Here is a 26,567-nt window from a genome sequence, read left to right on the forward strand (position 1 = left end):
GTTGGAACTTAATCTCCAACGTAACAGTGTTGGGAGGTGTGTAGTCACAAGAGCCCTGTCCCCATGATTAGCTTCATGAGTGAATAAACACGACTGTGGGCATGGCTTCCTTCTCTTCTGCCTTCTTCGTGTGAGAACATAGCTAGAAGGCTCTCATCAGACCCTGGGAGCTTAATTAAACTGGATCCCCATGGGATCAGAGCTGTGAAAGAACACATTTCTGTTCTGTACAAATTTCCCAAGTCCGTGCTATTCTGGTACAACACACAAAATGGAATGATACCTTCTTCATTCCCTTCAGCCCCAGTCACTCTCAATATACTCTATATTGTCTATATTTATAGTACTTTTAATCCATCACTTTTCCCAGAGTGTCAGCTCCACAGGGGTAAGGACAGGGAGGCTTTTTAGTCTAAACCCACCCCCGTATTCCTACAGCCAAGTGTGTTTTAGGTGTTTAATAGTAGTAACTTTTACAGCAGGGAAACTCTGAAAATACTGAAATCAGGGGCTAAAAAATGTTTTCCTGCTGTCTCAAGTGTTTCTCTAGACCCAAGCTGAAGCCATAAAAAAAAGTCCACTGATTGAGCTTGGCTAATTTCTACCCAGTTGAAACTTAGATGTAACCATGCTGAATGTTGGTTAGAAGTAACCATAGCTGTGAGAACAGAGTACTTCAGCCACTGGTGACTACATGTGAGAATGCTCTCCCTCTCTCTCTCTCTCTGATGAGACATTTCCAGCATCCATTTCCACCCAACTGCTGTGCAGCTTCTGAATCCATCAGTGCCAGCCGGTGCCTAACCGCCACCACTTAAAACACCTTTGTGACCGCCAGGAAGCCAGGAAGCGGATACGCAGGGACATCCATCCATGTCTGTAAGACGGAATTAATGATGTAGCTCGGAGAACTGCGGTAAGGACAGAACAAATGAGCCAATTTGCACGGAGCTCTGCTCTCAGGATTAGGCCCATAGAAAGCGCTTAAAACCCAACTGTTAACTGTGTCTGTTCACCCTCGTCTCCTCAATGCCACCGAGTGCTTGTTAAATAGTTGCTATCATTTGTGACCGTCACTCCTCTGGACTCAGCCACTCTTCTCTCCAGCTCAGGTTTCCCAGCGTATCTGAAGGTGAGAAGTTACTATTCAACTTTTCCCCCTGCAAATTATCAGATAGGATTTACCACCTATAAGGACGAATTACTGTATTAAGGTTTTTTTTTTTTTTTGTATCATGAAATTACAGTGCTATGTTTGAAATCCTATTATGTAAGGTTAATGGATTAAAATCAGCGGGGCTCATCTTTACATAATGTGAATGTTCTTTTAGTTGAGCTATTTCTTCAGCCCCGCTCTAAAACGCCTTCCACGAGATCAAAATAAATTGACGGGCATGATTCGAACTTTCATGTGGGTAGCGCTGATTTTAGATCCTTCCCACAGTCCTCAGCAGTACTAATGAAACTGGAAACCCGTCTTATTTATTCAGAGAGATTGTGTGTCACCCCCGTCTATTTGACAGAGGGAGTCGCTACACTAGAGGCACTCGTTAAGCCAACTTTTCCTTTCCTGTATTTGTAGTTTCACAGAAAAGAAAGAAAAAAAAAAAAACACCTTTCTTAATCATTCGTATAACTCCATCTTCTTGTGTATTTCCACCTGTGGGATGGCCAGAACTTTCTTAAAGGATAAGCAGATTTGTTTGTTTGAAAAGAAGGTGGGGGAAGACTGCCTTTGCTCATCAAGATGTTCAGTTGCTTGTTAGCATGCCCCGGGGCTGCAAGTGTGGGCAGGAGGATGGGTGTGGCAGTTCTGGACTGTTAAGAAACTGTCAGTACCCGGAGTGATAAAGAGTAACTCTCCGTGGTCACGGCAATGACAGTCATGCCCAAAATGATGTGGAGGCTCGGAAGGGAACGTGAATTCTAACCTAGACAGCTGGTGAGATGGCTGAGCGGGTAAAGGCAGTCGTCATCACGGCTCACAAACCGAGTTCAGCCTTGGGATCCCACTTGGGAGAACCAACTCCTGCAAGGTGTTCTTAGACCTGCAGATGTGCATTATGGCCCATGTGTGTATGTGTGTGTACACTCATGCATACACACAACACACACACACATATGCATACACACACACACGCGCGCGCATGCATGCACGCACGCACACGTGCACATATGCACGTGGGCAAAAGAAATAAACAACATTTAAAACATTTTAGCGAGGCCTAGTGGTAGCGGCACATGCTTTTAGTCCCAACATTCAGGAGGCAGAGGCATGTGAGTTTGAGGTCAACCTGGTCTAAAGAGTGAGTTCTAGGAGAGTCAAGGCTACACAAAGAGACCCTGTGTCTAAAAACCGAACCAACAATAACAACAACAACACATGTTTTAGAGAAAGACAACTAGAGGAGGGCATTATAATAAAAGTAGGATTTTTGTAGCAGGCCCCCAAATATGAGGAAGGGTCATTCTAGAGCCAAGGATCAACCTAGAGGAAAGACTGAGACTATGAAGGTTTGGGAGGAAGCACTTCTGTAGGCATACATTTTTTGCAACCTACTTTTAATAAGGGTTCAACCTTTTCTCTAGCCCACCATCAGCAGAGATAGTGAAGGAGAAAATATATTAGGATGTGGGGGAATTGGACCTGTTAGCAATAGTTCTTTGGGGTGAGCTCGATCTTCTTGGGCAGCAGTTCAGTCCCATAGCGAACACCAAATACAACTCAGCAGGTGCAGACCTTGTCTTCGAGGCAGGCAAACGGCAGGCACAAACCAGCAGCTGCAGTTCAATCCTGAAGGAACTGTCAGCTCACCACACAGCCTGAGGAGGCCACTGAAGAGGCAAAGTGCCACAGGAACCTAATGAGCAGTTCCTTGGCAAGTTTCTCTCAATGGTGCCATTAGCGCGAGGCGAGCTCAAACAAGCTATGTAAAGCAAACCAATACACGCATGTTGATAGCGAAGAATAGGGAGGTGGAGCAAGCCAATGCTCAGTGGCTGTCTCCCGCTGTCTGTGGGGTCACAATTATACTCCTTCAGTAAGCGTCCTTTCACGTTGGCCCTCATGAGTGCTCAGGGAGCTCATCACTGACTGAGCTGTTTCACTAGGTCTCCGAAGCTTTTACATAACAGGAGAATCCAATACCAACTGCCTTAGATAACTTGAGGACTACAGTTGCAGTTACAGTTGGGCTGAGGGCATGGTTGGCTGAGCCACAAAGATGCCCCTGAGGACCTATCTTCGCTTTGGTCTCTATGTGGTCCTCTCCCATCTGCGAGTCATTCCCCTAAGGACACAGGCTGGCTGCCAATTAAGTCAGTTCTATGCTTCCAGCCCTCCTGCCCCCAGTGTTCCAATCGAGACTTCTGAGAGAAGTCAGCACCCTTTTCTACCGCTGGTGCAGATTTGCAAAATCTGCAAGACCCCGAAGGATGTGGGAACGGTGGTGCATGTTTGTTCTTCCAGCGCCGGGAGGTGGAGGCAGAGGGATAACAAGTTCAAAGCCAGTTCGGGCTTTGCAGTAGGATCCTTCCTCATATCAAGGGCTAAGGCTATAACTCGGCAGTAGAGAGCTTGTCTACCACAAACCAACCAATAAACTCCATCCCTAGTAGGTGGGAGTAGGGGTGGGGCGATAATCCTAACTGATTAGCTGATATCTCTTCTGAGACTCCTGAGGGTGTGGTCACATGGCGGCTTCACAGGGATCCAGGAAAGAAAGGACTGTCCCAAAGCCTACGCTGGATACTGCCCGGGGACTTGGGTGTGAATCAACTTCCCGTTACTGTGTTTTAAGCGGCAGAGATAATCAGTTTACAGAGACAGAAGGTTTATTGTGGCTTACACTTTCGAGATTTGCCTACGGCAAATTGACTTGGCTACTTTGAGACATGGTAGCTTCCCGTCAGGGCAGCAGACCTTAGCGAGACAAGGGAGCTGCCTCCGTGGTCAAGCCACGGACAAGAGGGAGAGGAGGGGCTGTGGTCTCCCTCTCTCCTTGAGACATCATTAAGAAATCCATCAAAGGAAATTGTTGTCTGGGTTGGGCATACACCGGTAAACGAAAGAGGCCGTGATAGACCCTACCTCTTATAGGCTGCAGTAGCTCGCAGTAGTGCCACAGGCAGAGAGACTAAATGTTCAACGGATGGACCTTTGCAAGTCCCTTATCTAAAATACAGCAGGGAGCTGTGAAAGACGACGTGAATTTTCAAATGATTTCTTGATATTTTGTGTGTATGACTGCGTGTTTTGTATGCGTGCCACATGCATGCCTGGTACCGGAGAAGGTCAGAAGAAGGTTGTCCGAGGTCCCTTAGAACGAAAGACACATCGGTGTTAGATATTAAACCTGTGTCCTCTGCAAGAGCAGCAAATGCTCCTAACTGCTAATCCATCTCTTCAACTAGCAGGGTAGGAGTTTTGCTCAGGAGTGACAGACCCCCTGTGGCCAGCTGGCGAACACAGAGGTTTTAGAAACACAGCTGCTATCATTTGCACTGGGATGAGTTTGGGCCACCTTAGAACATGGATACTGTTGGAGGTGATGTGGATTCTCAGGCCAAGATAACTGTCCTATCCCCAACAGGTTCACCCCAGAGCTGGGAGCGAGCAGGTAAGACAGCACATGCCGGGGATGCCTGAGAGATATTCCAATGAGCAGAGCCAGCTGGTTCCACATGTCTTACCATCTCAACCCGGGGGTCAGGCAGGAGAGTGATGCCACTTCGCACCCTCCATACGCGCCCTCCTGACAATGCCCACCGATGACTTCCGACGTCATGGAAAAAGAAGAAGGGCTCACCTGGACCCTGCCGGAAGTTGTGATCCACAAATTATGAAGTGGATTATTAGTGGAGATAAGCGTTGGCGATTTTAAGCCACCAAAGTTCTAGAAGATATGTATTTTAAGATTCCAAAATCGGGGTTGGGGATTTAGCTCAGTGGTAGAGCGTTTGCCTAGGAAGCGCAGGGCCCTGGGTTCGGTCCCCAGCTCTGAAAAAAAGAACCAAAAAAAAAAAAAAAGATTCCAAAATCAAGCTGGGTGGTACCGCAGATTAAGGCAGACAGATTGCAAGTCTGAGTTTGAGGATCGTCTGAACTACAGCATTAAGACATTGTCTCAAAATAAAAATCTTTTCTATAGACAACTGGGCAGGGGTTTGCCCTTCAGAAAGTCAGTGTTCTGAGGAGTGGCGATGGTGCAGTCTGCTTAAAGAGGGACAACAATCAAATACAATGAACCAGCCCTCTTTGCTTCTAGCTCAAGAAAAAAAAAAATATCGGTTATCAACAATTTGCAGACATCGGGAGATTTGAACATGACATATTAAGGAATGTATTGCCGATTGTGTTAGATGTCTCCTCACGAATTTGTAGCTACGGAGAACAGTGCCTCTTTCTAGGAGAACCTCCTGGGTTAATTATGAATCAAGTGTCCTTATGATGGAAAGTTACTTTAAGAGTGGTCAACTGAACAATCATGGTGGGGAAAGAGAAGATATGAGAGGATACTGCAAAAGATTGTCAGTGGTTGGAATCTAGTTCTGGGCAGACGGAAGCTCACTGTATAATCCTCTCAACATTCGATATGTGAAAGTGTTCACAGTAAAAAGCATAGAATAAAAAAAATCAGGGAAAATAAAACCATCTTCAACATCATCACCATCGTGCAACTAAGGTCAGAATACTGGACTGGGGAAGTAGTCAGGGGTATGGTGCTTGCATTGTATGTGTGGGGATTGGGCTTGACTACCGTGCACTGAAAGGGGAAAGGGAGTTCTATCCACCAGGATGACTAAAGGATTAAGAGGAGGAGGGCAGACAGGCTGGCACAGCTGTGAAGCAAGTGGAACTCCTCCACAGGACTGGTACGAGCAGGTGGTGGTGAACCATTGTGGAAACCTACCAACAGAATCCCCCAAAGCCACCACACCCACCCTGGGACTCAACAGTTCACCCTCCCAAAGTGATCATCTATGCTCTCATCCATAGGCATTTTATAAGTGCTATTGAAGATAACTTCAGACAGACAGCTCCCTGAGTATACACGAGCAGGACGATGAATAGGTACATGCTTCTCACAAGGTGGATGAGTCATTATCAGGGTTGATATTCTGCCTGTGGTACCATATGAAGCTCTGTAAGCTGCTATACCACACCTGGTGGAGCAGGCATGCAAGCCTAGCTACTCAGGAGGCTGAGGCAGGAGGATGGAAAATTTAAAGTCTTTCAGAGAAACTTAGCGAGACCTGTTTCAAAAATAAGATTAAAAAGGGATAGATTTCAGGAGTAGAACAAAATCTGTGCTATTTCTTGTAACTGTATGTGAACCAAGAATGTTTTTCTCAAAGATTAATTAATTAGAAAGCAAAGGTACGAAACAATGAAAAACGGTGGCTGTATATCTATGACTATGCCTGTGTTTGTACAGGATCCTTCTGGAAAGATATTAGTAAAAAATGGAAGCGGTGGTTTCTTCTAGAGAGGATGGGCAGGAGTCCACTTGGAGTCTATGCTGGGTAGGAGAAGTCCGAGTGAGACTGAGCACAGCAGAGTTCAGGGCAGTGGAACCGCGTTGGATGATACTGTTAGAAACCACAGGTTGGGGTTGGGGATTTAGCTCAGTGGTAGAGCGCTTGCCTAGCAAGCTCAAGGCCCTGGGTTTGGTCTTCAGCTCCAAGAAAAAGAAAGAAAGAAAGAAAGAAAGAGAGAGAGAGAGAGAGAGAGAGAGAGAGAGAGAGAGAAAGAAAGAAAGAAAGAAAGAAAGAAAGAAAGAAAGAAAGAAAGAAAGAAACCACGGGTTGCACGGCATCCAAGTGGATCTTACTGACAAGAGTGGACACCAGGCAACAAGGATGTGTTAGTGTAGTATCATCATGGCCTGGAAGAAACAGGTTATTGAGCCTGGGATTTCAATAACCACTGTGTGTACGTGAGGTTGGGAGTACATGGGAATTCCATTCAGTTTTGTCATAGAAAAGAAATGTTCTAATGAGATAAATTATCTTTTGTTAGAACAATTCAGCAAAATAATATTACGGTTGACTGTTGGATATTGTTTCAGGACTATGTCAAACAGGCAAAAAAAAAAAAAAAAAAAAAAAACAAACCCAAAGTAAACAGCAACTTTATAGATGAAAAAAAAAAAGAGAAATCTTTCAACTTTGGCTTTTTAACCCATCTTATACAAACCAGCTTCTTCTAGTAAAGCAAAGTAAAGCAGACAGACAGACAGAGACAGACAGACACGGACACAGACACAGACACAGACACAGACACAGACACAGACACAGATATAGACACAGGCACCACACAAATGCTTAAGTGCACCATTTCTAGGAGCTGGAGTTAAGGCTCAGTAGTTAAGAGGATATGCCGCTCTTTCTGAGGACCTGAGTTGAGTTTCCTGCACCCACATCAGGAGGCTCCCAACCTGTAAGCTCCAGTTCCAGGGAATCCTACACCTTTGACCTAGGCAGGCATCTGTGCACATACCTACATGTATGTGTGCATGGATGCACACACATAATTACAAATAAAATTTTTACTAAGAAGTTATTAGAATAAGTACAATAAGACTTGGCTTGTTGGTTTTCCTTTTTAAAAAAACATGACATTTTTTTCTCCCTTGAAATTATACTGAGCATGGTCATATGACCCTGTAAATCAACATTATCAGAGAACACTCTGAGGGCTAGCTTGGTCACTGTTACCGTAAAGATGGCCCAACTCTAACAATATTACAACAATATAAAATATGAATCAAAAATTTAACTTCCTCTTTTAAGTGCTTTAGAGAAGAAATGTAGGACCTTCTGGGTTTGGGCTCTTTTCCCCTCTCCTGCTCAAAATCCACATTGTGGTTTTGGTGCAGTGGTGGAGTGTGTGTGTGTGTGTGTGTGTGTGTGTGTATGCGTGTATGTATATATGTGTATATGTGTCTGTATGCATATGTATGTGTGTGTACATGTGTCTGTATGAATGTGTATGTGTATGTGTCTGTATGAATGTGTATGTGTGTGTACATGTGTCTGTATGAATGTGTATGTGTATGTGTCTGTATGAATGTGTATGTGTATGTGTGTGTATGTGTGTATGTGTGTATGTATATATGTATATATGTGTATGTGTGCATATGCATGTATATCTGTGTATGTGTGTATATGTGTATATGTATGTGTGTGTTTGTATGTGTGCATATGTATGTATAACTGTGTATGTGTGTATACATGTGTATATATATATGTGTGTGTATATAGGGTGTGTGTAGTGTGTGTATGTGTGTGTATATATGTGTATGTGTATGTGTGCATATGTATGTATATCTGTGTATGTGTGTATAGGTATGTATGTATGTGTGTGTATAGGATGTGTGTGTATGTGTATGTGTGTGTGTGCATATGTATGTATAACTGTATATGTGTATATATGTGTATATGTGTGTGTGTATATATGTGTATGTGTGCATATGTATGTATATCTGTGTATGTGTGTATAGGTATGTATGTATGTGTGTGTGTGTGTATAGGGTGTGTGTGTATGTGTGTGTGCATATGTATGTATAACTGTATATGTGTATATACGTGTATATGTGTGTGTGTATATCTGTGTATGTGTGCATATGTATGTATATCTGTGTATGTGTGTATAGGTATGTATGTATGTGTGTGTATAGGGTGTGTGTGTATGTGTATGTGTGTGTGTGCATATGTATGTATAACTGTGTATGTGTGTATACATGTGTGTATATATATGTGTGTGTGTGTGTGTGTGTGTGTGTGTGTGTATGTGTGTGCGTGTGTGTGTCCTGTGGGACTGCCCCTGTAGGCAGCCTCTCTACCCACAGGTGAATGTACTGAGATGCTGAGCTGGGAAGTGGAGGTGAAGAGGCCATGGCAGCCTCTTAGGTTTAACCTTTTCTTTGCTGTTTAGTCGTCCTCATCCATCTCCAGTTTCCCAGTGTCAGCATGATCATCCTCACCATCTTCAGCTGCCTGCTGGCCTGTGGCTACCTCAGCCTCATCCTCCTCTCTATCCTCTTCCTCATCTGCCTCACCCCAGCCTCCTGATCCCCATTTCCCTCATGCCCATTGTCAAGGGCATCTCTTCCGTTCTCTGCCCCCTCCACAACATCTTCTTCAAGTCCTTGGTGGTCTCGGAGCTGGTGTCTGTGCCTTCGTCTGACAAGGCTCTGGAGAGAAAGCCACCAGAGCCGGGGGCAGGGCCACGAAGACAGCCAGAGCTATTGGGAAGCCACACCCAGGAACAAATGGCTTTTTGGTGGGGGAGGGGCTTAATCTGTAAAATGCCTTTATGCCTCTTAGGTCACTGTCCAGCACCTCCCCCACCTCCACATACTGACAGGGGTTCTGTTCCCATTCCGCCTTCTCCGTGGTGGCTCCTTTGATCTTTACCAGTTAGCTGCACACTTTTAAATCCTCCCAGGAAAAGTGGTGATCAGTGTTCTCCTACGATGTCGCTGCTTCCAGCCCTCTGGTGTCCACAGGAAAGACAATGCTTTTCAAGTCCTCTCTAATCTTGCTCTGCCCCATCTAATACTTTCTTGAAATAAAACAAAACTTATTTTTACTTGAATGAGCCTTCCGCGGCACCACATGCAAACCATCTAAAGCTTTCTTTAGTCTATGGCCATTTTTCCATGCCCTTCGGATCTTTGCTTTCCAACCTCCTTGTCACTGTATAGAACTGTAGAACTCAATGTTTCTCTAGCTCATAGTGTCCTCACAGAGACAAGGACTTACTTTCTCCCATATGTGTCCCTGAAGCGGCCAACGCAGTGGCTATAGCATAGCACCGATGTCTTAGGGATAAGAACCTTTTTCATGGGTTCAAGCAACCTTATCACTTCCACATCTGCTGATTCCTCAAGAGAGCTTACTGGCCCTGGTCATGCACCGGCAGTAGCCATAGGCGGCCCCTTTCTGCACCATAAGATCTCGCCCTAGGTCTGCTGGTGCCTAAATTATGAGGAAGAACTGAGTAGAGATCAGCCCTCCCTCGGAGGATCAGAAGGCTGAGAAGGAACCACTGAAAACGCCCCCTGTAGCAGGGTGGATGGCCGCTGACTGCTCAAATAAACAGTAGCGAGAGGTAGAAAAAGACACGTGATGGAAAACAGGCTCGTAGGGAAGGTAGGGTGGGAGGCGACCGCAGCAAAGACAAGACAGAGAGGAGCCAGTAGCTCTGGGGAAGGAGAAAATCCACCACAGGAGACGACAGAATCTCTCACGTCAGGGACCAATTGCTTTCTTACTTCATCATGCTCAGCCATGGTTGTTTCTGTGCCATCTGGCAGCTGTAGGGGCCGGGCTGAGTCTGACTGTCCTACTTGGAGATGCCTTCATGAGAACCCTTATATTTAAAAAAAGAAAGAAAGAAAGAAAGAAACAGGGTGTGGCTGGCAGTCTGGGCAGGGAGCTAGCTCAGTCAGTGGAGTACGTGCCCCCAAGAGGACCTGAGTTTAATCCCAGTATTCATGTAAAAAGCCACGTGTCGGTGGCCTGCGTCGTAACCCCAGCGCTGGGGAGGTAAAGGCACAGTGGCCTAGTCGGATCGACAAGTTCCAGGCCAAGTGGTAGACCCTGTATTTAAAACCAAGGTGGATGGCTCCTGAAAAACATACCTGGGGTGACCTGTGGCTACCACACGCACGCGCATGCGCCCAGGTCCAGGCACTCAAAAGGCTATAGTTGTATTGGTGCTCTCCTACAAAACCTAGTATTCAAGAGGCTGAGCAGGAGAATCGTGAGTTTGAGGCCATCCTAGGCCATATGATGAGACTCTGTCTCAAAAAAATGAGAGAGGGGAGGAGAGAGACAGACAGACAGACACACACACAGGCAGACAAAGAAAGGGGTGAGAGAGAGAGAGAGAGAGAGAGAGAGAGAGAGAGAGAACTTACCTATGGCTTTGTTCCTCTAACCAGCTACAGACGTTAAACTTGCCACCTTTGTTCATTTTCTCAAGGTGCTGGAGACTCTAGAGGTGCGACGGCTCTGTAAAATGGCCACGCTGTGCTGTGAACTCCGTCTGGCTCCTTAGTTGCCAAGCCCATGGGGGGTGTGACTCTGTCCGTGGCATTGTAATGTCTAACGCCGCCATCATTAACGGGGCGATGAGCAAAGCCTGAAGGTGCCAGCCCTGGCCCTTTCCCTGTTCGTGAAGTGCAGGCTCCTACTCAGAATCGGTTTGACTTTTCTCAATCGAGGGCTTGCCTTTGCAAGCCAGCAAGCTTCGTGATGACTGTGCATACGGCTTGCTAAGCCCTGGGTGGGCACAGCCAACTCCATTCCAACTTGGTGACAGCGATGACGAAGACAAGGTGCTGGGTTGCTGGGCTCCCACCATGGTTTTGTTTGCCTGACCCCGGTGCCAGTCCCTCTCCTCCATTTTTCTGGATTATGCTTCTCTGTCCGCACCTGTCAGGTAATTTGAACAAGAGCTGGCATTGTAGGGTCCATATCCCAATCAGATCAGATGTGTGGATTTGCCCTTTCCCACTCTCCCACAGCCTTTGAAAATCATGGTGCCTCCATCCTGGTCTCTTCTGAGTACTGTAAATAAGAAATGGGTGTAAAGCCAGGCCGGTCAGAGCCCTTCTCTGGGGTTATCAGCCTGGATGGATAAATATCTGGAACTGTTTGCCACACCCCACTACCAAAGGAGTGAACTTACTACGTCGTTTTAAGGAAGTGTGCAGAAATACATGTGCCACAAAACTTAGCATCTTAGCTATTTTAATTGTACAGCTCAGCCGTGTTCAGGACATTATACAGTTGTGAGAACAGCCCACCACACTTTCTATATTATGAAAAGACGCCCTATCCACTAATTAACAACCTCTCGGTTTCTGCCTGTAATTCCCAGCAGTGCCATTCTGCTTTCTGTCTATAGCAGTTTGACTTTTCAAGTGCAGTCCTGTGAGATTGTTTGACAGTTGTCATTTATACTGTCATACGGTTTGAAGAAAGCCTTTACTCAGCCGACACTGCTTACAGTCTGCAAAGCTCTGAATCTGTCGTAGTAGCATTAGGCCACCGAAGACTGATGAGCTTACAGCTCGATTTTTGAAATTCCCCAAATAAGCCATAGTAGACGCTTTATTCATCAATCTTGGTAATATCTATCCCAGATGGTGTCCCAAGTTCTGCTTCATGTAACCAGCTGCTTTGAGGGGTGCCAGGCCTACTTTGGTGGCTGAACAGGCACACAGCTGTTTCTCCATCCGGTCATGTAGCCCTCACAGAGGTCATGTAAAAACATGGGTAGACATTTCTGGGTGTCTCGACTGAGAAGCTGGTTGGTGCCCCTGTGGTCTAGGGGGAAGGGGATATGGGGTGTTGAGAAACTTTCTATCATCTGGATCCAGGTCTTCACAGCATCGGAGTTGAAAGGTCCTCATACACACAGGTGTAACCTTTCCCTGGTCTTCTCGAACCACAGTTTTCCAATCAAGGAATGAATGAACCGTTAGTAACACGTTGACTGGGACTGTCAAGAATATTGTCTCCCTGAAGAGAGACCTGGGGGTTCTAACTGCTTTCATTCACCACCCCCAAAATCACTTCCTAACCATCCCTTCCTGCTTGGTAATTACAAAACCCACCCTTCCGAGGTACTTCTAAAACCTTTTCCCTCTTTGTCATTTTTACAGCCCAAAGCACAGATCATAGTCTTTTAGCTTCCAGTTGTGACTCCTTTCAGTTAGCAAAGAGCCCTTTCAGCTTCCTGGCTCCTGGGTAGTTTGGAAAGTGGATGAAACCCACAAATTAGTTTTTCTATTTTTCTTGCAACAGCTATCTCCATATCAGGGTTACCATGTAACCGTTAATGAGAACTCTACAGTGCCAGGATAATTCTGTCTGCTTCGAAGCTAACAGTCTAGGTATAAACACTCAAAATTCCTGTTTCCCGAATGATTTGGGAGGTTTGGGGAATTTCTGAGACAGGGTCCCACTCTGAAGCCCAGGCTGGCCTTGAGCTTGCTATGTGGCTGAACTTGAATTTGTGTCCTCCCTGCCTCCATTTTTAAGTGTTGATATCGAGAACCACACTCAGACCACTTAAACTTTTTTTTTGTTTTTTTTAAAGATTTATTTATTTATTATATATAAGTACACTGTAGCTGTCATCAGACACACCAGAAGAGGGCATCGGATCCCATTACAGATGGTTGTGAGCCACCATGTGGTTGCTGGGATTTGAACTCAGGACCTCTGGAAGAGCAGTCAGTGCTCTTAACCACTGAGCTATCTCTCCAGCCCCACTTAAACGTTTTTTAACTTCACAATTTTATGAGTGTTATATATTTACTGGGAACTGTGTTTTGAATTTAAATTTTTTTCCTGGGACAACGGCATTCTCTTGTAATGTTAGCCCTTGACAGAGAGGGACGGACAGCTCCCAGTCCACCAATATGCTGTGACACCACTTTACTGTGGTGTCCAGTGGGAGTGGCAAACTAAAAACATATTCAACTCACAATAGATTTGCAGGACGCAAACCCATTGGAAGGTAAAAGGCTGTCTAGATGAGGGGGTGAAGCAGGACTTTGAGACATCCTTTAAAAACCTCTAACTTTGAAGGAATTGAAAGCTATGAGCTAGTCAGTGACCGAATGAATCCCAGAGTTTGACTTGATGCCTAGCGATGTAATTGAGGATGCTAATTACTGTGTACCAAGGTACTGATGGGCTCCTTCAGTCACCTTCTATTCTTCCTAAAGACAAATGTGCCCTAGGGACAGAAAATAATGTAAGGTTCCTTTCTTGTTTTCTCTTTTCTGCTCTCTTCCTGTGTCTGGCTAAATTTCTCAGATAGTTGAAGAAAAAATCTACCTGGCTGCTTGAAAGTTCATGGTCTTTGCGGGGCCGATCAGGGCGCCGTGGTTGGCCACCATAGTACTTCCCACCTTGGGACAGTGACCAGGAACAGCTATGGCTTTTTGGATTGCCTGTGGAAACAAAGGCCACAGGAAAGCACAGAAAACGCCAACAACTCTAGAGACAGAATCGTCTTGCTCTTGACTTTCAGTGAGCTATCACTCGTGAGCAGCTCCTTCAGAAAGGTCCAGTCCTGCCTGCCCCCAGCAAGCAGTGACAGGTGAGGTACAGACAGACCCCCAGGGAGCTCGGGGAGCTCGGGGAGCTCACTGCACACTCTGAGAGTTAACGTCACCCTGAAAGGTGCTGGGTGAACCGAGCCTTTGTGAGTTGTTTTGGGGGGTGCTCTGAAAACTCGCCTCTGTTCCTAATTTTAGAGCCAGCAGCTGTCACGGCTTTGTTCTAACAAGTCAGTAATTTTCCACTCGCCTGGCTCGTTCCCGTTCTCTCTCTCTCTATCCAGTTGCTCGCTCTGCAGAAACTTCTAACCTGCTCTTCTTCCTTTAACCCCGAATGTGTGTCATTTCTGCAGTCATTTTTCATTCTGCCGAGTCTCCGGCTTAGCAATCACCTAAAGAAATCGAAGCGACACATTTTCTATGATCCGAGTATGCTCTCTCTATAAAAAAAAAAAAAACAAAAAACAAAAAACAAAAAACTCCAGGGTCACCAAATGAGTGTACAGAGTTTGGTGGCTTTCGTCTTCGTAGAGTGGTATTTGCTTTTTGTTTGCCTCTTATCTGTCCTTTTATTCGTCGGAGTCCCGTGAATGCCACCAGATTGTTTTAGGCACTTTACAGGTGATGTCATGACTGTTTCTGGTTTAGTCTGGTAGAAGTTGGAGGTTTGCTTCAAATAACCCAGATGAATGGAAGGGAAGGTAAGCTAATGAAACAAGTCTGGTTAGAATAGTAAAAAGGTTGAAGTGGTCGCTGGGGGGGCACAGTGGGGTCCCTTGTGACACTCCTACCTTTGTGTGTTCTTGACATTTTTTAGTAATAAAGCATTTTATAATTGTGCATGTCTGAAAAAAAAATCTTTTAATGATAGAGTGTTAAAATACTGCCCCCTACAGGTAGGAAATATATTACACGTATCTTTCCCTGATAAATAGCAACACAAAAGCCAGGGAGAAATTAGAACCCTGTAGGCTGATGGAGGGATTAGAAAATGGCTCAGCTCTGTGGAGGGCAGTATGGTTGGCAGCCACAAAAATGTAAATAGTAGACACAGGCGTGGTGGAAGCTGAAGTAGGAAGAACTCAAGACCAACATGGCTGTGTAACAAGACCCAGTCTTAAACAACTAAAATAAATAAGACAAAACAAGACTATTAGTTGTCAGGGGATAAGAAGATAGAGAATAGGGAGCCGTTTAATGGGTGCAACCTCAGAATTTTCTTGGTTTGTGGCACGGGCTTATGTAGCCCAGGCTGCCCTCAACTCTGCACATAGCTAATTACACCATTTTTTTTTTTTTTGGTTCTTTTTTTCGGAGCTGGGGACCGAACCCAGGGCCTTGCGCTTCCTAGGTAAGCGCTCTACCACTGAGCTAAATCCCCAGCCCCTAATTACACCATTTTAAACTTCTAATCTTCCTCCACCTCCCAAATGCTGGGACTATAGGTGTGAGACACTATGTCCGGTTGCCTTCGGTTTGGCAAGAGGAAACGGGTTCTGAAAGTGGGAGGTATAAACAGCCACATGGCACATGGGCGCCCGTTATCATGGTTTTGATGTGGAATGCTCCCACAGACAGTGTTTTCAGTGCTTGGTCCTCAGCCTTGAGACTATTTTGAAAGCTGTGGAGGGTTTAGGTGGTGGAGCCTAACTTAAAAGTAGGTCCCTGGAGAGTAGGCCTTTGAGAATAAATAGCCCTGCCACTCTCTCTGGCCACCCTCTGCTTCAGACTGGCTGCCTACTCACACTGTGGAGATGAGCCTTTCTGTCTGCCTTTGCACTGAATAACGACAGGGAGACTTATGATATTTACTTATGAATGCCTAGGCCATGGCTAGGCATTGTTTCCCACTAGCTTGTATCACAATTATCCTGTTTATAATCTAAGTTCTGCCACAAGGCTGGTTAGTTGCCTCTCCCCACGTTCATGTGCCGGACTTCCTCTGAATCCTACTGTCTGAATCACCCCCCGACCCCACCCCCATTTCCTTCTCTGTCCAGAAGTCCCACCTTACCATTCTGATTTTTGCTATAAGGCAGGCGAGGACAACAGAAACACATCTTTACACATTGTACAAAACCACTAATATCACTCCTAATCTCACGTTCTTGCCGCATGCTTTTCCTTCCTTGAGCAGCTGAAACCCTCTGGAAGCTGTGAGCCAAGATGATGCCTACTCTCTTAAGTTGTTCCTGTTAAATATTTTGGTCACAAACAAAAGGTACCGATACATAGTTAATGACGTTGAATTATACATATAAAAAGGTCCCTATTGTCTGTCTTATAGACATGGTGTGCTATGAACAGACACCATGATCAAGGCAATTCTTATAAAGGACATTTAATTGGGGCTGGCTTACTGGTTCAGAGATACAGTCCATTATCATCAAGGCAGGAGCATGGCAGCATCCAGGCAGGCATGGCACTGGAGGAGTTGAGAATTCGCATCTTGTCCTGAAGACAAACAGTAGAGGACTGGTTTCCAGGCAGATAGGACGAGATGGTCTTCAAACCCACCCCTACAGTGACACACTTCCTCCAACAAGGCCACACCCACTCCAAAAGGTCACACCCACTCCTAATAGTGCCACTCCCTGGGCCAAGCATATTAAACCCACCACACATATGGTAACAGTTCAAAAACAGGAGATTAGGGATGCTACAGATTATAAACATAACAAAAACACAATCGCTGTGCACCCATCACCACTCTCCATACATGCTTACTACCATTAAAAATAAATTGAAATAAAATTTACAATTTTTTAATGAGGGCTCCCTCGCCGCCACAGTACTAAGAATCAGGTGTAAGCGGGGCTGGGGATTTAGCTCAGTGGTAGAGCGCTTATCTAGGAAGCGCAAGGCCCTGGGTTTGGTCCCCAGCTCCGAAAAAAAAAGAACCAAAAAAAAAAAAAAAAAAAAAAAGAATCAGGTGTAAGCCTGTGAGGTTTAAAAAAAAAAAAATCAAACAAACACATACTTGGGTCATTCGTGTTATGAGAATGCCCAAGTTTTACAGAAGTTCACTGAGTTTTTGGAATTCAAAAGCATCTGTAGGTTGGTGCCTATATGCAGGTGAGGGCTAGCACAAATTAAGTCAAGGTCATGGTTGGACAGTAAAAAAAAAATAAGTCGGGGACAAAGCTTTTGTAAGGCAGGAGAGAAGGGGAAGGTGAAAGAGAGTCAAGATGGAGATGGAGAAGGGTAACCCAAATCCGGGTGGTCTTAAATTATCAAGGTAGTTGGGATGGATTTCTGTAGACAAATTTATCTTATCTAGGTGGGCGGTTCATCCTTATGAATTGGTTGTGAGTTCACTGTGAGGATGTATTGTGGATTGAGAATTTAACATATAAATCTGATTGATAAATTACAGTTTATTGATTGAGTCATGATTTCACTGATTGTTGTGAACGTGAGCGGAGTCCATGGCAGGGAGCCGTGATAGGCCAGCCCACGCTGGACTTCTCGAGCCCTGATTTTACCCGGTAGTTGGAACCATAGGGTTCGCGGTTAGCAGAGAACCACCGAGAGAGACACTAACCAGAGATAAATTATGGTTAGTTCCACTTGGCCCCACGGGTGCCAGAACTAACACTAGAGACCGGTGTGGCAAGATACCATGCTAGAACAGCCTACAGACCGCCCGGGTTAGAGAGTACTTGGGGCGGCGTGGAGCCACTGAGATAGATACCCCGCAGTGTCATGTGGCCTCACGGGCGCTGGAACTAACACTAGAAAGCAGCATGGCAAGGTGCCACGCTGGAACGGCTAACAGACTGCCCGAGTCAGAGAGTACCTTGGGGGCCAGCATGGAGCCGAAGAGATAAATTAGTGCTAGTTCCTATGGCCTGACAGAGCCGGAACTATGGAAGAGAGCAACTGCCTGGGTCAGAGAGAGCACTGGAGAGAGCCGGGGAGCCGAACACGCGGGAACCTGTTTGTTGTTATTGTTATTGTTGTTGTTGTTGTTACCGCAACAGGCATCCCTCTCCCTCACAGAGCTTCCAATGTTATAAAGAAACTAGGGTGGGCACACAAGGAATGAGAGTATTCGAGTATGAGGCACATTGAGAAGCAGGAAAGAATCAAAACATAAATGCTGGCACCTGGTTGGACTTAGGAATCAACCGGAATACAGAGAACCCACAGGTGATTTTCCTTTCCCCAAATAGTCACAAAACAACGATCTGTTTTTAGATTAAAACTGGAGTTTCAATGGAGGAAAGAAGGGTAGCTTTTTGTTTTATTTTGTTTGAAACATGGTCTCTCTTTGTAGCCCTGGCTGACCTGGAACTCTCAAACTTCTCCTTGCCTCTGTTTCCCACACGTGCTGATGCCTGGGAAATGGCAGATTCTTTTTTTTTTAATTATATTTATTTATGTATTTACTTCATATATGAGTACATTGTTGTTCTCTTCAGACCCACCAGAAGAGGGCATCAGACCCCATTACAGATGGTTGTGAACCACCATGTGGTTGCTGGGATTTGAACTCAGGACCTCTGGAAGAGCAGTCACTGTTCTTAACCACTGAGCCATCTCTCCAGCTTGAAATGACAGATTCTCTAAAATATTTTATTTCTTTTTAAATCGATTTAAAAAAGATTTTTATTTTTAATTTTGTATATGGGGTGAGGGGTATGTGCCTATGAATGAAGGTGCCCATGGAGGCTTGAACCATCAGATCTCCCTGGAGGTGGAGTTTTAGGTGGTTGTCACCACCAGAAGTGGGTGCTGGGAATTCAACTTGGATCTTTTGCAGGACCATAAAGCCACTGAGCCACCTCTCATCTCAGATTTTAATAAACACGGAGAAAGAATTGTGTTGAATTCCAAGTTTATTTTATTAATTTTTTGTTTGTTTGTTTGCTGGTTTTTTTTGTTTGTTTGTTTTGACAGGGTTTCTTTGTGTGGCCTGGTTGTCCTGTGTAGACCAGGCTGGGCTCAAACTCACTGAGAGCTGCCTGCCTCTTCTGCCTTCCGAGTGCTGGGATTAAAGGTATATGCTCCCACTGCCAGCCAACTTTATTTATTTTATTTTATTTACTATTTAGATATGGACTCAGGTTGCTAGCTCAAGTTAGCCTTCAATTTAAGAATCTTCCTGGGGCTGGAGAGAGGGCTCAGCGGTTAAGAGCACTGACTGTTCTTCTAGAGGCCCTAAGTTCAATTTCCAGCAACCACATGGTGGCTCACAACCATCTGTAATGAGATCTGATGCCCTCTTCTAGTGCGTCTGAAGAGAGTGACAGTGTACTCATATTTATAAAATAAATAAATCTTTTAAAAAATCAATGGACAGAGAGATCTAGGTACAAAAAAAATCTTTCTGCCTTAGCCTTTTGTGTACCAAGGCTACAGTGAAATGCAACCACACCTGACTTTTAATTTCCCTTTTCCCCCAGAGTATATGTATAGAGTAAAGAAAAATAAGAACTCTAAGGGTTTGGGAAGTTCCCTAAAGGAAGAATACCTTAGAACAAGAATACTTTAGACCCAATTATATTCCAAATGCATCAAATATTTAATTATAATGGAACCATTAAAATGTTTGAAAACAAACAAACAAAACAAAGTTTCTTGTTGTTTCTGTCTTGGTGGGGGACCTCCATCAGGGCCTCCCACTTACAACTCATTCACTCTACTCGTCAGCTGTAGGATGATGTCATTATGCAGGTGAGGCAGGTACAGGATAGAACGAGGCCTGTCATCGGACAAGAAGGAAGGATGGCGGGAGAAAAGTTTTAGAGAGGAGGAAGAGACTGGAGAGAGAAGCAGCCGGGAGAACATGGAGGCAGATGTTAAGATTCCTCTGCACATTTACAGGTTGTTATGAATATTCTTTTTTTTTTTTTTGGTTCTTTTTTTCGGAGCTGGGGACCGAACCCAGGGCCTTGCACTTCCTAGGCAAGCGCTCTACCACTGAGCTAAATCCCCAACCCCTATGAATATTCTTAAGGGATGGATGTATACAGGGTTTTGTATGTCTAGGTGGGCAATTATATCTTATCAATTGGATCAGAGTTATTGTGTTGTGCGTTCTTTCATGTAGTGATTTAATTAAATTCAAGAGAGTTTGTGGTGGCTGGAGACATTGAGCCACCACAGAATTGGGATGTGTATGTCTGGCATGGTGGCAACCTGCCTTGGGAACTAGACGGGTAAGAGATTGTTGCCAGGCTCAGAGAGTAGCCATCGGCAATGTGATATGGGACGGAGCAGAGTGGGTGAGACGCTTTGCTGACTGAGATGAAGATATCTAATAGATGTCTTGGGGCACGACGGTACCGGATCTAGTCCAGGATAAAAGAAAGCATATTTTAATTTTGCCAAAACGATCAGCTACACCTGCAGCCATTCAAAAGATGCTTTTCAAATATTGAAGTTACAGAAGAATTTTGTTTTCTGAGCCACACAAGGTAATCAAGGAACTATAAAAAGTTAGATAAGTATTACTAGAAAACGATTAAAACACACCACATGAGAAAACTAAAATCAGTATCTTATGATATAAATCACAAGTTAGGACAAAGGCGGCACGATCTTTCTTTTTTTGAAAAATCGAGATTAAAAACTGTGCTGTCGCTGAGGCCAGAATCCTCCCGTCTTAGCTCCCGAAGGATCTGGGATTACAGATGTGTATGTACCATCAGCTCAGCTTGTGATCCAGCTTTTGGCACTATTTTCTTGATAGTTGTCATCCTAGTTGTCGTCGCTGCTGCCACCGCCGCCATGCTGCTATTGCCGTGTATGCTCTTGTGTATGAATGCAGGCTCTGAAGTGCTACAGCACATCTGAAGATGTCAGAGGATAACTAAACTGGCCTCAGTCATGTGGGATGAAGTGGCCTAAACGCCTCATTAAAACCCAGACCAGCTGCTTTCGGCTCCCAGCTCCTGGAAAACGAGTGAGTCCATCTGAGCTCTGTATTCCAGGCTCCCCAAATGTTCCCTGATGTTTGTTCTACTAGGTAGCACAGGGCTAGGATGGAGTCACTTCGAGAAAGGTAAGAAAAGAAGAGAAAGCACCCCGGAGAAGCCACAGGGTTGTCCACATGACAGATGGAGATTAAAGTCTCCTCAGGGGTTGGGGCGGGGTGAGGGGGTAGTCAAGTGTTGTTCCCCTCCAGATGTCTTCTCTTGTATCCTCTTGCCTGACGTGCCATGGCTTTCCAATGTACTTGATGACAGCTGACTTTTCACTGTACAGAAGGAAAAACTAGGAATAAGTTCTACCCTGTGGAAGGGCTGGGTGCGGTTGGTCATCTTTCCGAAACCTTGCAGATGTCTATGCTCAAACTCGAGTGCCTTCTAACTTCCTCGAGCATATAAGCGTATCAGCGTTAACTTAGGGGAACACACTCCAGTTAGGCAGAACAAGGCTTAATTAAACGCCATGTCTACCAAGGGCTTTTTCTTTCCCGACTTAATTTGTTTCCCTAGATACTTGGTGTCTGACCTGCTGCCTTTCAGTGGCACCAGGGTGTCTAATTTTTAGAGGGTTTGGGTGTACAGCAACAGAGAATTCCCATGGAATGAAATCTTAACCTTTGAGCCCAATACAAAAGCAGACACTGGGGCTGGGAAAGGGTCTCACTCAGACAACCGGGCTTGCTCAGTCTGGAAGGGACAGCGAGGGAAGCCACATGCAGCAGGAAGGCCTGGCCAAGAAGAAATCGTGTTCTAGGCTCGGCTATCCAGGGGTGGTCACAGATGCTTTCTTCCCCGCTGGTCAGTCTGATTTGATAGTTATTTCCACAGCGGAGGCTGCCACAGCGCCAGTGAAGAGGAAGCAAATGGAAAACCGTCTGATGCCAGGAAAGGGGAGAAAAAAAAAAGACAGACAGACAAACCACTGAGAAATCAGTCAGTAAAAAAAGCTGTCTCTTTCACAGTTCCTCTTAAAAACCGGGATCAGGGGCTAGTGCATCCTCTCTCTCTCTCTCTCTCTCTCTCTCTCTCTCTCTCTCTCTCTCTCTCTCTCTCTCTCTCTTCTCTATCTCTATCCATCCATCCATCCCTCCCTCCCTCCCTCCCTCCATCCCTCCCTCCCTCCCTCCCTCCCTCCAAATAGTAGCTTCTCGGCTATGGATTAAGGTAGAAGCCTGGCCTCCCCTTGGAGAAAGCGAGTGTAGAATGTTGTGGGCAACATCGCCTCCTACCGTCCAAAAACGATCATTGCGGCAAGCTCCCGTGAACTGAATGGTTGAACTGCAGGACCCAGGACATTGTAAGGAGGCGACGGTATGTTTTTTCCATCTTCGTTGCTCGCCCAGAGCTTTGGTAACAACTTGAGTAGGATTTGCGGCGTGAGCAGGCCTCTTTGCTTGCAGCGTCATTTATTCTTCGCCGCTGACAGATGGGCAGGGTTTCCAGCCTCGCACCAAGCTTCTTCGCGCAGGCAACACTGGAGACACCTACTGAACAGAAGCCAGATGCACCAGCTTCGCACCCAACATCTGACTCTCCTTACGACTTTAATATGCAGCTGAGATCACAAACCACATCCGAAAACTCGGGGCTTTGTACTGGATTTGTTGTGTGTGTGTGTGTGTGTGTGTGTGTGTGTGTGTGTGTGTGTGTGTGTGTGTGTTTTGAGACAGTCTCACTGTGTAGCTCTGACTGTCCTGGAACTCTGTGTAGTAGAAGAGATTGGCTTCGAACTCACGGAAATAATCTCTCTCTGCCTCCACGATTCTGGGATTAAAGGTCTGTGCCACCATGCTCGGTGAGTGCTATATTCTTGAGTCTTTTTTTTTTTTTTTTAAGTACTCCAAAGCAGGCCATGTCTCCTCACTTGGGAATACCACGATGTTTAGAACAGCTGTGACAGACACAGCCGACCAACCGATTCTGGAATCGGCTGAACTTCTTGGGTGCTACGGTCTTCAGCTCCTGTCAGGTGCTGGAGGAGCTGGTGCTCTAACCTGCCTGCTGAAGTAAGACTGGAAGAGAGACCCAGCTGCCTCAGAAGCGATTTCTTCTTAGATCAGGCTATATAGCCTAGTGCTTCGAAATGAGGCATTTCAGGGGTGTGGAAAAGCTGGGGCTTCCTCTCGTTTCCTCATCTGTACATCAGCAAAAATAGGGAGATGAGCTAGTCTCACCACAGCATACACCTCAGGGAGATAGCCAGATATGTCTGTCAGAAATCCAACCAGACAGGCTGGAGAGATGGCTCAGTGGTTAGAGCACTGACTGCTCACCTAGAGGTCCTGAGTTCAATTCCCAGCAACCACATGGTGGCTCACAACCATCTCTAATGGGATCCGATGCTTTCTTCTGTGTGTCTGAAGACAGCTGCACTGTACTCATGTACATAAAATAAATAAATCTAAAACAAAAATCCAACCAGACACTCATAATTATAGCCAAATCTTTTTCTTTTTTTTTTTTTTAAGATTTGTTTATTTATTATATGTGTGTACACTGTAGCTGTCTTCAGATGCACCAGAAGAGGGCATCAGATCCCATTACAGATGGTTGTGAGCCACCATGTGGTTGCTGGGATTTGAACTCAGAACCTCTGGAAGAGCAGTCAGCGCTCTTAACCACTGAGCCATCTCTCCAGCCCCCAAATTGTTTCTTACTCCATAGGTTTTGTTACAACAAGGTATAATCAAAATATTCCTTGATTTTGAAAAAAAAATCAGCCAATCTTGTTTTAGCTTAAATTAGCCTATCTAAGATTGGAGTTTCAATTTGTTGCGGGCCACCCTGTGGATGCTGAGAATCGAACCTGGGTCCTCCGGAAGAGCAACCATCGCTTTTCATCACCAAATCATCTCTCCAGCCCCCAAGTTTAGGGTGTTAAATTCTATTAGGGTAAAACGTCCACAACATAAAATTAACCATTTCAGCCACATTAAAGTGTACAATTCAATTGTGTTAAATGCATTCAGTGAAGATCAGCGCTTTTTAGTATAGGAATTTTTCATCACCCCGGCCCCTGTGCAGAGAGCGTCAGGGAGGTCTAGCAGGAGTTGCCAGAGAGCTTGGGATGGAGGAAAGCTTGGAAAGTGTCTGCTAATGGGCAAGCCTCTCTCCTCCCCTTCCCTTCCTCCTCCCTCCCCCCTCCCCCTCCCCCTCCCCTCCCCTCCCCCTCCCCCCTCCTCTCTCCCACCCTTGTGCTTGTGGTATATGTATATGAACTATGCCGTGTAGCTATGTGTCTGTGTAGGGTATAAGGTGTGTGCAGGGTGGAGGTGACACCAATGTCTTCCTCAGTAGCCCTCTAGCTTATGTTTTGAGACGGGTTCTCTCACTGACCCTGCACCTCACTGATTCGGCTATATTAGCTGGCCAATGAATTTGAATAAGGCGCCTGCCTGTCTCCCTTCCTGTGGGTTACCTCTTCCTATCTCCTCCTTCATCGAGCCTCTGGGAACGGTCATTTCATGACTCGGTTTCAGATACCTCGCATATGCAAAGTCATGCCTGGCCTCTTCTCCTTACCCTTCATTTGTCCTCCAAGGATTGCCTCGTTTTATCCTAGATCTATTATCGTTTTGCATGCATGAGTGTTTTGCTGGCCTGTATGTCTCTGCCCATGTACCATGGCTGGCCCTAGGAGACCAGAAGAGGGCGTCAGATCCCTTCAAACTGCAGTTACAGAAGGTTGGAAGCTGCTAAACGGGTGCTGGAAATCATGTCTGGGTCCTTTGAAGAGCAGCCAAGTGCGGAGCCATCTCTCTCTCCAGCGAACAGTGCGCACGCCCACGCGCACGCACACGCCCACGCGGCCTTGTTTTAAATGATTTGTTGAGTTTTATTTACTTATTATTGTTTTAGTGTTGTTTTGTTTTTGGAAGCAGTATCTCATGCATCAGCCCAGGCTGACCTTGAATTTAGGTACACATCCTGCCTCAGCCTCCTGAGTGCTGGGAACACAGGCATGAACTGCCACCCCCAGCTAGGATGGTCTTATTTTGTAAAACGGCCTCCGCTTCCATCCATGTTGTGCTATATGGCTAGATGTCTTTCTTTTTAAGAACTTGAGTAATGGGGTTGGGGATTTAGCTCAGTGGTAGAGCGCTTACCTAGGAAGCACAAGGCCCTGGGTTCGGTCCCCAGCTCCGAAAAAAAAAAAAAGAAAAGAAAAAAAAGAACCAAAAAAAAAAAAAAAAGAACTTGAGTAGTGGTCCACTGTAGGCATGCATACCCATGGATCCACTGATGGACACTTACAACTTTCTCCACTCATATTTGAAGATAAGCCCGTCCTTCCTAAGACGGTTCAGGACACGGAATACACAGGAATTACAGTCTCCTTTTTCTTTTCTTTTCTTTTTTTTTTTTATTCTTTTTTTCAGAGCTGGGGACCGAACCCAGGGCCTTGTGCTTGCTAGGCAAGTGCTCTACCACTGAGCTAAATCCCTAACCCCCTCTTCCTTGTTTCTTGGTTGGTTTGTTTGTTTGGTGGGTTTTTGCTTCTTGATTTTGAAGCAAGGTCTCACTCACTATGTGGCTCTGACTGACCTGGAACTGGAAATATAGATCAGGCTGTCCTTAAACTCACAGAGAGCCACCGGCCGCTGCCTACTGAGTGTGGGATAAAGTCATCTGCCACCACACCCCCTGGCCTGTTCTCCTTACCTTTCATGGCCGTAAAAGACTGCGGTAAGTGGATGAAAGCCACCTGCCACTGTAGTATTACCACGGCCTTCCCTCTGTTACTCCCTGCGTTGTTTTATTATCTGTGCACACACAGCCAGATAAGAATGTTGACTCTCATGCTTCAGTCAAGGCTCCAAATGGACATGAGCAACACTGCAGATGCCAAGAGCCCCACCTTCTGAAGCTGAGGACTAAAAATAAAGGACCTCTTATGATACATGGTAAGAGGCTGTCAAGAAATGGCTTCTGAGCATAGCTCAGCTGTTAGCATCTTTGAGAGGCAGTGACCTTTACTTGACCTTCACAAGACAGGGTCTGTTGATAGACCCTCACAGGAGGCGGTGGGAGGCATCAGTCCTTAGACTTTTGAGATTCCAGCCACTCCCTCCCTCCTGTGTTCCCCTCCCCCACACTCTCATCCTGTTCCCTAGCTGTCTATAATTCTCTCAGCTGTCATGTGGTACTTGTTACACAGAGAGAAAAAAAAACTATCTGTAGTTTCTTAAAGACCATCACCCTAGCTGAGGTGGCTCTTCTCAGCCATCCTGTGACCCCTGTGAAGGACCCTAGTTCTTACTGAAGTGTAAAAGCTATTAGGAGGCTTGGCCTGGTAGAAAGTAGGGAGGTTATGGAGTTCCTGTGAAGGACCCTAAGGGCTTTCACCAGCTTTACACCCACCACCTCAAGTCAAGGCTAGGTCAAGTTCCACTCTCCACCCACAGTTCTTGGGAGGAGCGGGGACATTCTTGAAAATCCGAAGAATATACTGACATAGTCACCTGACCCTCTGGTCCCAGATAGAGTTCGAATGCATGTCATATGCTTGCTAGCCAATAGATTCAAAGGCCAATATGCTTAGCCA

General features: G+C 45.6%; 1 long non-coding RNA gene across 2 annotated transcripts; it reads right to left on the reverse strand.

Moving 5' to 3' along the window:
- Positions 1-19,958: 19,958 nt before the first annotated feature.
- On the reverse strand, positions 19,959-25,850 carry LOC147998783 (uncharacterized). Of its 2 annotated transcripts, none has more exons than XR_015644294.1 (4): positions 25,685-25,850; positions 22,252-22,509; positions 21,687-21,897; positions 19,959-21,291 (listed from the first exon to the last, which is right to left on the reverse strand). It is a non-coding gene; the product is annotated as an uncharacterized LOC147998783 (long non-coding RNA). The 2 variants fall into 2 exon arrangements; XR_015644295.1 differs by having other exon boundaries at positions 19,960-21,291; positions 22,252-22,506; positions 25,685-25,767.
- Between the last annotated feature and the right edge of the window lie 717 nt (positions 25,851-26,567).

Source organism: Rattus norvegicus, chromosome 19 (assembly GCF_021556685.1).
Source record: "Rattus norvegicus strain SHRSP/BbbUtx chromosome 19, alternate assembly SHRSP_T2T, whole genome shotgun sequence".
In the NCBI taxonomy this organism is placed as follows: domain Eukaryota; kingdom Metazoa; phylum Chordata; class Mammalia; order Rodentia; family Muridae; genus Rattus; species Rattus norvegicus.